The sequence below is a fragment of the Mirounga angustirostris genome, unplaced genomic scaffold, assembly GCF_029215605.1.
Source record: "Mirounga angustirostris isolate CCGP_5_RB_7025 unplaced genomic scaffold, mMirAng1.0.hap1 SCAF_8, whole genome shotgun sequence".
Classification (NCBI taxonomy): Eukaryota; Metazoa; Chordata; class Mammalia; order Carnivora; family Phocidae; genus Mirounga; species Mirounga angustirostris.
Genome location: NW_026991716.1, coordinates 48,377,834 through 48,394,207, shown reverse-complemented (window position 1 = coordinate 48,394,207; position 16,374 = coordinate 48,377,834). Strand labels below are relative to the sequence as shown.

The window sequence follows — 16,374 nt, the reverse complement described above, 5'->3', positions numbered from 1 at the left end:
ACAAGATTGATAAACCCCTGGCCAGACTTATCAAAAGGGAAAGAGAAAGGACTCAAATAAATAAAATCATGAATGAAAGAGGAGAAATCACAACCAACACCAAAGAAATACAAACAATTATAAGAACAAATTATGAGCAACTCTATGCCAGCAAATTAGATAACCTGGAAGAAATGGATGCATTCCTAGAGATGTATCAACTACCAGAACTGAACCAGGAAGAAATAGAAAACATGAACAGACTTTTAACCACTAAGGAAATTGAAGCAGTCATCAAAAATCTCCCAACAAACAAAAGCCCAGGGCCAGATGGCTTCCCAGGGGAATTCTACCAAACATTTAAAGAGGAATTAATACCTATTCTTCTGAAACTGTTCCAAAAAATAGAAATGGAAGGAAAACTTCCAGGTTTGTTTTATGAGGCCATTACCTTGATCCCAAAACCAGACAAAGACCCCATCAAAAAGGAGAATTACAGACCAATATCCCTGATGAACATGGATGCAAAAATTCTCACCAAAATACTAGCCAATAGGATCCAACAGTACATTAAAAGGATTATTCACCACAACCAAGTGGGATTTATTCCTGGGCTGCAAGGTTAGTTCAACATCCACAAATCAATCAGTGTGATACAGTACATTAATAAAATAACAAGAATCATATGATCCTCTCAATAGATGCAGGAAAAGCATTTGACAAAGTACAGCATCCTTTCTTGATCAAAACTCTTCAGAGTATAGGGATAGCGGGTACATGCCTCAATATCATAAAAGCCATGTATGAAAAACCCACAGCGAATATCATTCTCAATGGGGAAAAACTGAGAGCTTCTCCCCTAAGGTCAGGAACACGGCAGGGATGTCCACTTTCACCACTGCTATTCAACATAGTATTAGAAGTCCTAGCCACAGCAATCAGACAACAAAAAGAAATAAAAGGCATCTAGATCGGCAAAGAAGTCAAACTCTCACTCTTTGCAGATGATATGATACTTTATGTGGAAAACCCAAAAGACTCCATCCCAAAACTGCTAGAACTCATAACAGGAATTCAGTAAAGTGTCAGGATATAAAATCAATGCACAGAAATCAGTGACATTCCTATACACCAACAAGAAGTCAGAAGAAAGAGAAATTAAGGAGTTGATCCCATTTACAATTGCACCCAAAACCATAAGATACCTAGGAATAAATCTAACCAAAGTGGTAAAGAATCTGTACTCAGAAAACTATAAAATACTCATAAAAGAAATTGAGAAAGACACAAAGAAATGGAAAAACGTTCCATGCTCATGGATTGGAAGAACAAATATTGTGAAGATGTCAATGCTACCTAGAGCAGTCTACACATTCAGTGCAATCCCTATCAAAATACCATCCATTTTTTTCAAAGAAATGGAACAAATAATCCTAAAATTTGTATGGAACCAGAAGAGACCCCAAATAGCCAGAGGAATGTTGAAAAAGAAAAGCAAACCTGATGGCATCACAATTCAGGGCTTCAAGCTCTATTACAAAGCTGTCATCATCAAGACAGTATGGTACTGGCACAAAAACAGACACAGATGAATGGAACAGAATAGAGAGCCCAGAAATGGACCCTCAACTCTATGGTCAACTAATCTTCAACAAAGCAGGAAAGAATGTCCAATGGAAAAAAGAGAGTCTCTTCAACAAATGGTGTTGGGAATATTGGACAGCCACATGCAGAAGAATGAAACTGGACCATTTCCTTACCACACACAAAAACAGACTCAAAATGGTTGAAAGACCTAACTGTGAGGCAGGAGTCCATCAAAATCCTAAAGGAGAACACAGGCAGCAACCTCTTTGACCTCAGGTGCAGCAACTTCTTCCTAGAAACATCGCCAAAGGCAAGGGAAGCAAGGGCAAAGATGAACTATTGGGACTTCATCAAGATACAAAGCTTTTGCACAGCAAAAGAAACAGTCAATGAAACCAAAAGACACCTGACAGAATGGGAGAAGATATTTGCAAATGACATATCAGATAAAGGGCTAGTATCCAAAATCTATAAAGAACTTATCAAACTCAACACCCAAAGAACAAATGGTCCAATCAAGAAATGGGCAGAAGACATGAACAGACATTTTTTCAAAGAAGACATCCAAATGGCCAACAGACACATGAAAAGGTGCTCAACATCGCTCAGCATCAGGGAAATCCAAATCAAAACCTCAGTGAGATACCACCTCACACCAGTCAGAATGGCTAAAATTAACAAGTCAGGAAACGACAGATGTTGGCGGGGATGCGGAGAAAGGGGTACCCTTCTACACTGTTGGTGGGAATGCAAGCTGGTGTAGCCACTCTGGAAAACCGTATGGAGGTTCCTCAAAATGTTGAAAATAGAGCTACCCTACGACCCAGCAATTGCATTACTGGGTATTTACCCCAAAGATGCAAATGTAGTGATCCGAAGAGGCACCTGCACCCCAGTGTTTATAGCAGCGATGTCCACAATAGCCAAACTGTGTAAAGAGCCAAGATGTCCATCGACAAATGAATGGATAAAGGAGATGAGGTATATATATACAATGGAATATTATGCAGCCATCAAAAAATTGAAATCTTGCCATTTGCAACAACGTGATGGAACTAGAGGGTATTATGCTAAGCGAAGTAAGTCAATCAGAGAAAGACGTGTATCATATGATCTCACTGATTTGAGGAATTCTTAATCTCAGGAAACAAACTGAGGGTTGCTGGAGTGGTGGGGGGTGGGAGGGATGGGGTGACTGGGTGATAGACACTGGGGAGGGTATGTGCTATGGTGAGCGCTGTGAATTGTGTAAGACTGTTGATCACAGACCTGTACCTCTGAAACAAATAATACATTATATGTTAAAAAAAAAAAAAAGAAGAAGATAGTAGGAAGGGGAGAATAAAGGGGAGGGAATCGGAGGGGGAGACGAACCATGAGAGACTATGGACTCTGAGAAACAAACAGGGTTCTAGAGGGGAGGGGGCTTGGGGGATGGGTTAGTCTGGTGATGGGTATTAAAGAGGGCACATACTGAATGGAGCACTGGGTGTTATACACAAACAATGAATCATGGAACACTACATCAAAAACTAATTATGTAATGTATAGTGATTAACATAACATAATAAAATAAAATAATAAAATTAAAAAATGGTCCATGTCCCTAGACAAAATAGACACTTAACAAATGCTTTAACTATGCTTTTTAAAATCCACGCTTGTTCTTGAGGATCACTGTTGTTTATGTAAGATATAATGCTTCTCCTAGAGGGGGTTTTACAAATTGGTAATTAGACTTAGTTCCTTGGTTTGAGGGGGAGTTTTTGTGGAATGCAGCCAATTCCACTTACTAATAACCTGAGAGAAATAAAGATTCCTTACATAAGTGACCACTTAACAAATACCAGCTTATTATATTCACAGATTAATCCTTTAGAAAGTGGAGGATACACAGTATTTATTATTCCTTTTTCTGTTTTGAGCATTACCCAGAAATGGCTCTTTATTTATCCATATTTTCAGTGTATAATTCAGTATTTATTCAACCATTGGAATTTCTGTAGGATTTATATTTTTGATATATACACAGAAAATTTTATATTAGACTAAATTAGGGAAAAAAATCTTTTTTCCTTGAGATTGATTACCTAGTCCTGGTCAGGATTCAGTTATGTAGGCTGCTTCTGTAGACAATGCTGGTGGGAACGTTACAGGTAAAAATGTTTTGGAAAGAAATTTTGCAATATATTGACCAATTTCTGGGGATCTCACCCAAGGAAATAACATACAGCTAAAGTTTTATGTGCAAAGATGTTCATTGCAATATTATTTAAGAATAGTAAAAATTGGAAACAGATTAAATGACTGATAATAGGGGGAATAATTAAAGCATTTATATAAATATTGGAGAACTCAGATTTCTGATGGAAATTATTGCTAAAGTGTAAAAATGCAGGATTGCAAGATGTGCTTTTTTAAAGCATAGAAAAAAGAAATAGATTCATATTTTATTTTACTTTATTTTTTTAAAGATTTTATTTATTTGACAGAGACACAGCGAGAGAGGGAACACAAGCAGGGGGAGTGGGAGAGGGAGAAGCAGGCTCCCCGCAGAGCAGGAAGCCCGATGCGGGGCTCGATCCCAGGACCCTGAGATCATGACCTGAGCCAAAGGCAGATGCTTAACAACCGAGCCACCCAGGCGCCCCATAGATTCATATTTTAAATATTTGTATGTTTATTAAAAAATTTTAGCATAGCTCCATGCTAAATGCTCTACATGAACCATCTCATCTGAAGGTATTATTTTTAGTCCCATTTGAAGGGAATATGCCAGGTGAGGAGACTGAGGCTGTCAGAGGTCAACTTGCCCACCATCACTCTGCTAATAAATGGTACAACGGGAACATGGATTCTGCCACATTCTTGGTTGCTTTTTGTTTTTACTTTAAAATGATACAGAAAAACCTTACAGATTTCCTGCAGTAAACATCCTTTTATTTTTCCTGTAACACTGGGGAGGGAGTAGGTGTGGTTCTTAAAAGAGCAGGCTCTGGAGTCCCTCTGTCTGCTATTGGTGTGAGCTTGGATAAATGACTCAACTGCCCTCTGCCTCAGTGTACTCTGTGCAGAGGGGATGTGTGAAAAATGATAGAATTGAGTTTATCCTTGTAAATTTATAGCAGAAAAACTACTGGCACATAGTAGGGACTGAGTGTTGCTATTGTTATAATCATTATGATCTTCAAAAAAGTGGCCTTGAAAATAAGGAAAAAATCATTTGAAATGGTGGGCTAGTTAGGTTCTCCATGGTTGTTAGCTTCTCTTGGATGTTGATGTGATGGGAAAGTGACTTGAGAAACTCCCTTGGAGCAGTCGTTAGCAAACCATTTAGTAAAGGGAACTAGCAGTTTGCTAAATAAATCAGCCTCAAGAAGTGTGTTGTAATTCATCTTAGAGCATAACTGGCTTTTTTTTTTTTTTTGGACACGAGTATGTAAATCCCTAAACAAATGTGTAGCATAGGTCTCAGCATAAGCGTCAACCTTCTTATGCTTAACGTCTTGAACTCAATGCACAGCTCACCTTCCAAATGGTGCCCTTATAAGAGAACATATCAGTTCAGTGAATTTTCAGTAATTTGCACTCCAGGCATTCAGATTGTATGGTGAGCCTCCTAACTCAGCAGGCACATATGAAACTGTATAATCGATCTGTGATTAATAAGATTAGTGGACCAGTACATTTCTAGATGGTCAGAACTTTCCCTGTTCCTTTCTCATGGCCTGCTTGCCCCTGTGCTCCCTGACTCCTTGAGTAGTCCAGGGTGCAGAGTGGGAAGCCAGAAGCTTGGACTCCTGCCTCTCCTCACCAGGCCCACCTCTGGACATCTCTTCTCTCTGGCCCCTGCATTCCCTCCCCAACTTGGCCCGACGATGTCCTCCGCCTCTGATGTGGGCTACAGCAGTGGTCTTCTAAAGTGACGTGACCTTCACCGCACCACCTTTCCAGCCTCCTGCACACCCCCACTCTCACTCCACCTCCCCAGTTTAAAATAAACACTAGAGCCCTTCTTTGCTGCTCCAGCATCATCTTTCATTTTTCTCTCCCCTCCCCTCCCCTCGGTCCCATCCTCCACTGGCAAGCCTTAACCCAGACATGACACTGAAGCCTCACCTGACCCACTTGTCCCTATGTAAAATTGACTGTTCTTTTTTTATCCTCCCATTTCCCCCATACATCCTTTGTCAGGCACCTCTATCACTATTACAGTTATTTATCACTTCTCTCTCCCTTTGCTAGACTCTGACATCTCTGGAGGCAGGTTTATTGTCTTGTGGATTTCTCTGTCACAATGCATTAAATGTATGTTTGATGGATGTTTGCTGCTGATCTTAAAAATAGCTGCCAGGAATGAAGGTGCTGATGCACTGTGCGGGTGTTTTAGATAACCTCACTTAATCCTCACAACAACCCCATGAGTATTGGGCATTACTTTGCACAGTGTTTACAGATCGGGAAACTGAGGTCTGTACAGGCAAGCAGCTTTTCAAGCATCATAAGTTACAGTGTTGTGTCAGAGCACAGGATTGTAACCCAAATTATACATATTACAGATTTTATATTCTCCTAGAAATAGTGAGAATCTAGAGTCCTATAGGGGCCACTTCATTATGAGTTAAGTGGCATAGTGCCCATCTGGAGATCTATCAACCACTTACATGTAGCGTTCCTAATTTGGGGACTGGGATCTCGAGGATTTGGAAGACTCTAAATGTCTGTTTTATCATTTGTGGATAGAGAAAAGGTCTCTTTTGCTTTTTTTTTTTTTTTTAAAGATTTTATTTATTTATTTGAGACAGAGAGAATGAGAGACAGAGAGCATGAGAGGGAGGAGGGTCAGAGGGAGAAGCAGACTCCCCGCCGAGCAGGGAGCCCGATGCGGGACTCGATCCCGGGACTCCAGGATCACGACCTGAGCCAAAGGCAGTCGCTTAACCAACTGAGCCACCCAGGCGCCCCTCTCTTTTGCTTTAATCAGATTTTTACAGTTGTTATGAGATCTACAAAAGGTTAATAACTACTAATATAACGTTATTTCTATAGAAAATAGATTTTCCGAAGACCAGAAGATGAGTTTATAAATTAACTTCTAGAACACAGCCCTTTTGTCAATAGAGATTATGTGTTTTGATAACTTGAATGAATGAAAAAGATTCACCTTAGAGACCAGGTTTTTAAAAAGTAGCAGTTTTCTTTAGACACTGTAATGAAATCATTCCTGTTAGGTCTTAAATGGAAAATTGCCTCTTTGTTATAGACTGAGTGTTTGTGTATGCCCCCCACCAACAAATTGTTATAGACTGAGTGTTTGTGTATGCCCCCCACCAACAAATTCATATATTGAAGTTCTAACACACACACACACACACACGCCCACCCACCCGCCTTTGGGAGGTAATTAGGTCTAGATGAGGTCATGAGTATGCCCATTATGGGATTAGTACCGTTGTGAGAAGAGAAGAGACCAAGGAGCACTGGACTATCTTGTGAGGATACAGTTCAAAGGAGGCTGTCGGCAAGCTAGAATGAGTGCCCTCACCAGGAACTTAATCTGCTGGCATCTCATTTTGGATGTCTCAGCCTCCAGAACTGTGAGAAATAAATGTCTGTTATTTAAACCACCTGCCTATGGTATTTTGTTATAGCAGCCTGGCCTGGGACCCTCTCCCTTCCCTTCTCCTCCCTGGTGGCATATATTAAATTGTTCATGTCTGTGAAAAAAATCAGTGGAAAAAACCATAGTACATTTTAAACATGTCACTGCTTCTGTAATCACATTTTCTTCTAGTTGTTTTCATTTGGTTCCTTGTAGGAAAATGTGATAGCTTTTCCAGATCAAAGTGGGATATTTTATATCATTTTATATGTGTTCCCCTCCCCACCAATTAAATATTCTTGCCTTTCAGAGGTGGCGGGGGGAGGGGGGAGGGTGTTGAGTTGTTGTTGATTTGTGCTAAATTTGTGTTTTGAAATGAACTAAAAGATGTGGATTCCAACTGGATGACAGCTAGATCTCTGAACTTCAGGGAAAGGACCATGTTCTCTCTACCAGCTACTACAAGGCCATAAACACATTTGGTGCTCTGTAAAGGCATGTTGTTAAACAATGATACAAGGCATTTTGCAACCTAAATTCTTTTCCTAAAATTTTCACCTGACAGGCTTCTCCAGGAAAGAATTTTTACAAGTTCTATACACAAGTAGGTGTTTGTTTTTTCCTCCTTAACTATGTTCTTAATTTTCATTTTGGGACTTGTTAGCATTTGTCCCTTGGTGTTCTGGCTGTAGGTGGGCACCTAATTGACTTCATGTTAATTTGATCGCTGGCTTCCCTTTTTTCATTTTGTTACAGCAATATGGCTTTTATGACAGCTCAGAGTTGAATACTGGTACTTGGGGAGAATTGAAATGAAGGGGGAAATCTTGTTATTAGCCAGTCAGAATATTCAGTTACATTAATATGACGTGCTAAAATACTTGTAGTTCCACTAAAGTGTAATCACTGTAGGGCCTGATTCTCAGCATTTCACTTTTAATGGTTGTCGAGGGGGTTTTAAACACCATGGTGCATTTGTTGAAAGTAGCACTTCGTAAAAAGAAGAAAAGCATTGCTAGGAAGAGATCTAATCTTGCCGGGGAATTTCCAGAGAGGGTTACAGGAGAAGTCATCTCAGCCTTTTCTGGAGTGCCCATGTCCTCTGGAGAGCTGTGGGAGTTGAACAACTCTCTCCTGTCAGCAGCAAGAAGGGCCACTGCTGAGCACATGTGTGACGGATGCACAGCGCTTACCCCACTGAACCGCAAAAGCACAATGATGGGACTCGTCCACGTTATAAAAGTGCTTCTGAACCACCTTGTTTCTCAGTGGATTGACAAGAAAATGATCCAAAAAATAGAAGAAAGCACAGTTTTTATTTTTCACAGTGCAGTAAGCTTTTCTTAATATCTAACATCTAGAATCTGACATCTCTCAACGATTGCTATCTAAAGTTTTCTACATTCCATTTATGAGAATGGAAAGTGGCAAGGAAATGACCGATTGCAGGAACTTATTTAAACCATAGAGGCATAGTGTATTTACAGATTTATCCAAATTATCTATGCCTTCTCATCTGCAGGCCTGAAAAATGGGATTTGGCATTCATAATTCTGACTCTGAAACACTCAAACATCACAGAATGCCTCTGAATCATCATAAATTTTATTAAATAAAATCATAAAATCATAAGTGTTATTTAGGAAGATTTTATTAGTGTTTGGGTTTTTTTGTTGTTGTTGTTTTTAAGTAAGCTCTATACCCAGTGTGGGGCTTGAACTCAAAACCCTGAGATCAAGAGTCACATGCCCTACCGACTCAGCCAGCCAGGTGCCCCAAGGAAGATTTTATTTGATATATTTAGTGATTTTCTTATTCTATGAAAACTGGTCCATGTGAGCTCTGTGATCCCTTAAAGTGAATCAGAACATGACACTAATCAAAACAGTATTCCCCATAGCCTGAGTAGTCTGGATATAAATAAGCATTTACCAAGAAGCTACATTAGACTGAAAATTAAACTTAATTAAAATACCAGCACTTTGGTCAGGGGTTAAGCTTTCACGAATGGAGTCCTAGTTCAGAGAGTTCCTTTCCAGCACAAACCTTCCTTTACGGTTACACATGCCAGAAAGTCACAGCCATGTGTCATTGGATTGGAGTGGGGATGTAGGGGATGGTATTTGAATTTTTTTAAAGTCAAATGCTTAACAACAAAGGAAACAGTCAAAACCAAAAGACAACCGACAGAATGGGAGAAGATAATTGCAAATGACATATCAGATAAAGGGCTAGTATCCAAAATCTATAAAGAACTTTTCAAACTCAACATCCAAAGAACAAATAATCCAATCAAGAAGTGGGCAGAAGACATGAACAGACATTTTTCCAAAGAAGACATCCAAATGGCCAACAGACACATGAAAAAGTGCTCAATATCCCTCGGCATCAGGGAAATCCAAATCAAAACCTCAATGAGATACCACCTCACACCAGTCAGAATGGCTAAAATTAACAAGTCAGGAAATGACAGATGTTGGTGAGGATGTGGAGAAAGGGGAACCCTCCTACACTGTTGGTGGGAATGCAAGCTGGTGCAGCCACTCTGGAAAACCGTATGGAGGTTCCTCAAAAAGTTGAAAATAGAGCTACCCTACGACCCAACAATTGCACTACCGGGTATTTACTCCAAAGATGCAAATGTGGTGATCTGAAGGGGCACCTGCACCCCAATGTTTATAGCAGCAATGTCCACAATAGCCAAACTATGGAAAGAGCCTAGATATCCATCGACAGATGAATGGATAAAGAAGATGTGGTGTATATATATACACAATGGAATATTATGCAGCTATCAAAAAATTGAAATCTTGCATTTGCAATGACGTGGATGGAACTAGAGGGTATTATGCTAAGCGAAATAAGTCCATCAGAGAAAGACAAGTATCAAATGATCTCACTGATAGAGGAATTTGAGAAACAAGACAGAGAATCATAGGGGAAGGGAGGAAAAATGAAACAAGACAAAACCAGAGAGGGAGACAAACCATAGGAGACTCTTAATCTCAGGAAACAAACTGAGAGTTGCTGGAGTGGAGGGGGAGGGATGGATGCGGTGGCTGGGTGATGGACATTGGGAAGGGTATGTACTATGGTGAGTGCTGTGAACTGTGTAAGACTGATGAATCACAGACCGGTACCCCTGAAACAAATAATATATTATTTGTTAATTAAAAAAAAATCAAATGTTTAATCTTTCTTATTGGTTTGTTTTCCTCACTTTTGTGGATTTTTTTAAAAAGATTTTATTTATTTGAGAGAGTGAGCATGAGTAGTGGGGTGGGGGAGGAGCAGAGGGAGAAGTAGACACCCCTCTGAACAAGGAACCCAACACGGGGCTCAATCCCAGGACCCTGGGATCATGACCTGAGCTGAAGGCAGACGCTTAACCAACTGAGCTACCTAGGTGCCCCATATGGATCTTTTTTTTTTTTTTTTAAAGATTTTATTTATTTATTTTGAGAGAGAGAGAATGAGAGAGAACACATGAGAGGGGATAGGGTCAGAGGGCAAAGCAGACTCCCCGCCGAGCAGGGAGCCCGATGCGGGACTCGATCCAGGGACTCCAGGATCATGACCTGAGCCGAAGGCAGTCGCTCAACCAACTGAGCCACCCAGGCACCCGGATCTTTTTTTTAATTAAACTTTTTATTTTGAGATTAATAGAGATCTCAAGTGCCTTTTTCCCAGTTTCCCCCTGCAGAACTGTAGTTCTGTGTCACAAGCAGGATACTTACATTGTTACCCTCAAGCTACAGACTTTTCTAGCCACATCTCTTCCCTCCTGCCTTCGCACCATCTCTAACCGCAGGCAGCCACTCCTCTCTTCTTCACCTCTGTAAGTTTGTCATTTCAAAATTGCTATATAAATGGATTGGGTTTTTTCACTCAGCATAATTCTCTGGAACTTCCAGGTTGTTAATGTCTATCAATAGAGTGCTCTTTTTTATTGCTGAGTAATGTTTCATGGTATGATTGTTTCCAGTTTTTGGCTATTACAGATAAAGCTGCTGTGAACCAGGTACAGGTTTTTGTGTAAGCATAGGTTTTCATTTCTCTAAATAACCAATAATTTTGTTTTAATGGTAGCTTAATATTACATATTTGTACCACAGTTTATTTAGCTGGTACTTCTAGATGGATATTTAAACCACCCCCACCCCTCATTTTTCTTCTGTTACATATGTCATTGATGACAGTCCTATAGGTAAATTGTAATGCACTTCAGCTTTTATTTCCTTAGTATAAGGATTTCTAGAAGTAGGCTTGAGTATGCAAAATTTTTAAACTTTTTTTTAAAAGTAGTTCTACTTTTTTAAAGTTTTTATTTGAAGTGCATCTAATTTCAAAGCATTTTTATTACCTCAAAAACACCACATAGGTCAGCACTTTACACTCCCCCCACCCCCATCCTTCCCCCAGCTCCAGGCAACCACTAACTAGTGTTCTTTGTATGGATTTGCCCATTGTGGACATTTCATGTAAGTGGAGTCATACAATATGTGACCTTTTGTGTCTGGATACTTTTACTTAGCATAATGTTTTCAAGGTTCATTCAGGTTGTGGCATGTATGTATCAATACTTCCTTCCTTTAATGGCTAAAGAACATTCCATTGTGTGGATGTGTTTTGTTCATCAGTGGATGGATTTTTGGATTGTTCCCATTTTTTGGCTATTGTAAATGATGCCACTGTGAATATTTGTGTGCAGGTTTTTATGTGGACATATATTTTCATTTCTCTTGGGTATCTACCTAGAGGTAGAATTGCTGATGTTAAGGTAGCTCTGTGTTTCACTTTTTGAGGAATCAGGTGACAGTCCTACCAGCAATGTCTGCGTGTTCCAGTTTCTCCCTATTCTCACCAGCATTTGCAGTTGTCTATGTTTATAGCCATCCTAGTGAGTGTTAGTGGATCTTGTCAAGAGACAGGGCCAGAGCTATTTGAGCAATGCTGACTTTCTGCTAGGTGGTCCTCCTGACATATGAAAACCCTTTGCGCACTACTTCTCAGTGGTGCCAACTGGCTGTCTCTGGGCTTCTATACAAAAGGAGGAAGTTGTAAAATTGTGAAACTGCCTTCCCTTCCGGCCAGAGCACTTGACCTGGTGTGCAGCTCTGGGAGGAGCCCATCCCAGCCGGCTGGCAGCCCTTTGAGCTGTGCCAATGGGCTCGAGGGCGTGCAGAGAGGCCCAGGGGTCAGTACCTACCCATTCCTGGGCTCGACTGCTATTTTGAAACAAAAGTTTGCAGAAATTCTTATGTAGAAAAATTTCCATGCTATATTGTATCATAAAAGCAGTTTTACTTTTTTTACAGGAAAAAAACCAGTCTTGGGTACTGTGAGATATAGAAAGGTTTGTGGTTTTCATTTTCATAGGTGGCATTTTGAAATACATAAACTGACAAAATGATAGCCTGAAGATGTACTTTAAAAAAAATCAGCTGCATGGTGAATTGCAAAGAGCCCAAGATGTGGACAGAGTAGAGTAAGCAGCTCTTCTCAGTGTGCCTGGGGTTTTCCTGGGGTTGCTTTGTTTTTGTTTCCCCCCCCCTACTTATTTTGTAACCTGGGAAACCCTTAAGTTCCAATAAACCAGGACAGTTGGCCACCCCAAGTCTATAACCTGCGGAATAAGTAAATGGCCCTTTTTGTTGTTTGACCAAGTTATCTGAACTCTCCGAACTTTTGTTTCCTCATCTAAAAATGAGGATAATACCTTACTGAGTCTTTGAAAAGCTGGATTTGCAGTAATCAATAAGTTTTAGCTTCCTTGTTCGTTAAGCCTCACTCTGGTAATAAAAGTGTCATATTTTGGGCGCCTGGGTGGCTCAGTTGGTTGAGCGACTGCCTTCGGCTCAGGTCATGATCCTGGAGTCCCAGGATCGAGTCCCGCATCGGGCTCCCTGCTCGGCAGGGAGTCTGCTTCTCCCTCTGACCCTCCTCCCTCTCATGTTCTCTCTCTCATTCTCTCTCTCTCAAATAAATAAATAAATAATCTTAAAAATAAATAAATAAATAAAAGTGTCATATTTTTTTCTAACCAAATTTCATAACCAATTTCATAACTAAAACAGACCTTTTCATTTCCTTCCCAGTTCCAATTTAATCGGGGTAGAGGCAGCATTTATGCTTTAGGGCCGAGCTCCACTTGGTGCCTTGGTCATGTGTTGGAACCAAATGGAAAGCCAGCAAGAGAAGGGAGAGTTGACTTTGAAGAACCTCCCCTCTCAGTGTCACTGACCTGTGAGTTTCTAAGCCTTGCCTCTGTTGCTGAGGAACAAATTACTGCAAGATTTAACAGCTTCAGAGAGCAGTCGTGGTGGAGTTAGAGCAAACAGGGAATTGTAACAAAATTTGTTAGAAGGAAAAATAGTTTGTCCTTGAGACCATAGTCCTTGTCTAGACTCTGTCAGTGTAATGCAATATATGGATACCGTCTGGGCAACAGAACTTCAAGAACTGCAGGGGATTTATTAGCATCCAAAAGCCCAATTTATTAATCTATATGTACATACACACACACACATATATACATATATACGTATATACACACACATATATATATATATAGCAGTGGTTCCCAGAGAAGGCTGTTCATCTAAATTAACCAAGTAACGTTTCAAAAAGATGAATTTCTCAGCCTCTAGACTACTGAATCGGAATTTCTAGGGGTGGGATCACAGTGTCTGTTTTTTAAAGCTTCTAGGTGATTCTCGATGCAGACAAAATTGAGAACTCTTTGATAGGAAACTCTAAAAGGCATGGAGGCATGCATTCATTCCCTCATTCATTCGTAGTTTCAACCAGTAATCAGCCACCTGTCAGGCATCGGATCTAGGCTCTCTGGAGCTGCAAATGGGAACATCAGAGGTTTGCCCTTAAAGAGCTTAGAGCTTAATTGGGATTGTGAACAAATGAACAGATAATTACAGTATAACTGATAATCACATCATTTAAACAATAAGCCTGTAATTTTAATCACTGATTGAGATACAGTGGAAGTGGTGACAGGCATATGAAAAGGAGGCAAGGAGGATTTTGCTGCCCCTTTTTCCATCATCTTCCCCTCTAGGGAAGATTTCTTTGGCTTCTGTTACTGAGCAGCATAGGTGGATACAACTGGTTTTTGGTTTTTTAACTTGATAATGTTATTTTTTGATAATGTTATTTAACATAAAATTAATTATCTTACTCTCATGGATGTTGATACATATTGTCACCATCCTTTTAATAAGTATATGAAGATGCTTCTGTGAAAGTTTACATGGGCTGTTTTGTTTTTGTTTTAAAGATTTATTTATTTTAGAGAGAGAGCACTCACACGAGTAGGTGGAGGGACAGAAGGAGAGAATCTTCCAGCAGACTCCCCACTGAGCGTTGAGCCTGACGTGAGGCTGGATCTCACGACCCATGAGATCATGACCTGAGCTGAAAGCAAGAGTTGGATGCTTAACTGGTGCCCCTACATGGGCTGTTTTAAGAGCAGTAGATCATAGGGTAGGAGACTTGGCCTCACATTTTGTCTCTACCCAAGTCCTGTGACCTTCGTCAACTCAGCCACCTCCCCAGTTGTAGTAAATGAATAAATTTATTGGGCATCTTCTACGTGTTAGTTGCTAGGAGGACAAAAAAAGCATCTCAGGTACAGACCTCCTTCCACTGTGCTAAAGATGGTATGAACCATACTGATTTTCTCTTCCATCCACAGAGGAGTCAATGACAATATCCCCTTAACATTCCAGAGGAATTTATCTAGAGACTCAAAAATCTCCATATTCACAGGAATCATTATGGCATGTGATTCATCCAAAATAGAGAATATCAGAGCTGTGAGTGGTGGATGTGGGCACATTTCATTGCCCATGGCCTTTCCAGGGAACTCTGATTCGTGGCTTAGCAAAACTTTTTCGTAACTATTGAATGTGAATTTGGTAATGGCAAAGGTCTTTGTAAGATGATAATAATACAAACATGTTTGCAACCTATATTGTGTGCCAGGCATTCACCATCCTGAGTATTTGGTATGTATTTATTTAATAACATGAGGGAAGGTATTACTTTAAAAAAATTACTTTAAAATTACTTTAAATTACTTTAAAAAAAAAATTTTTTTTTAAGTAACCTCTATGCCCAACATGGGGCTTGAACTCACAATCCCAAGATCAAAAGTCATATGCTCTACTGACTGAGCCAGCCACATGCCCCTGTAATTACATTTATTTTATAAAAAAACCAGGGCATAAAAGGGTGAGTCACTTGCCCAAGATCACATGGCTAGTGAGTGGTGGAGCAGGGATTTGAACGCAAGCTGTACAGCTCCAGGGTGTGTGCTCCTAACCACTGCTACCCAGAAGTGACAGACTCAACAGGTGTCTTTGCACACTGTATACTACTTTCAAGAAGGGGGGGGTCAGTAGTAGATCTGTAGTGTCTGTATCTGTATCTGTATCTGTTGATCTCCCAGTCAAGCAGTATGCTGGTTGGCATTATGGTAGGCACTTGTTAAGTATTTGTTAATTCAGTGAGTCAGCCACCTTTCAGATGACTGGTAGAGAGAAGGGCAGTCATTCTCTGAGAATTATTGGGAGCACAGAAATAAAACCAGTCCCAGGGATGACCCAGTCCCAGGGCTTGATCTTTTGCCTTGTTTCGCACTGCAGCCTTGTGGTGATTAACTAGTTCTTGTCAGCAGAACTCTGTGAGAGCAGAGTTCCAAGTCCATCTGCAGCAATCTGGCCTTCATCCACTGGCAAGGGGAGTTGTGTGTGTAGATTAGCATTGTCTTTTTCCACATGACAGTGTGCTTTACCTAAGCAAAAGTCATTACCCCTTCTTGTTCTTCTGTGACCAAGTTGTCCTACAAGAGTAACTTCGTTCAGTGAACCCCTCTCCAAATGTTTGTTGGGTAAGTGGGATGGCGTGTGGGGCCCTTTTCTCCCCCTCCTGGAACTGCGGAAAGAGCTTTGAATTTGATGGCATGTGCTGTTCTTTAGCTGTGAATAAGGATTCCCCTAGAAAAAAGTTTGAAGGTTTTGTTACTCTCCCTCTTCCCACTGCTGAAAAAAATCATCTACACCTGAATTTCTCAGATTGATTATATTTATGTCTTGCCTTCCAAAATTAGAAAAATACATCTCTCCCGAGTGGGGAAGAAATTCCCTCGACTATTTAAGAGGGGAGCGTGTGTGTTAATCATTTTTGGT

At 40.3% G+C, this 16,374-nt stretch overlaps 1 protein-coding gene across 7 annotated transcripts in view; it reads left to right on the top strand.

The window, feature by feature from the left end:
- The window catches only part of ELOVL5 (ELOVL fatty acid elongase 5), an 84,893-nt gene that overhangs the window by 25,833 nt on the left and 42,686 nt on the right, over positions 1-16,374 (top strand). Inside the window, exon 1 of one of the 7 annotated variants that reach the window (XM_064597714.1) lies at positions 7,740-7,772. The exons of the other annotated variants lie outside the window; for them this stretch is intronic. The gene's annotated coding sequence lies outside the window, so the exon portion shown is untranslated. Of the gene's footprint in view, positions 1-7,739; positions 7,773-16,374 lie in introns of those variants that run through there. 7 annotated transcript variants of the gene reach the window in all.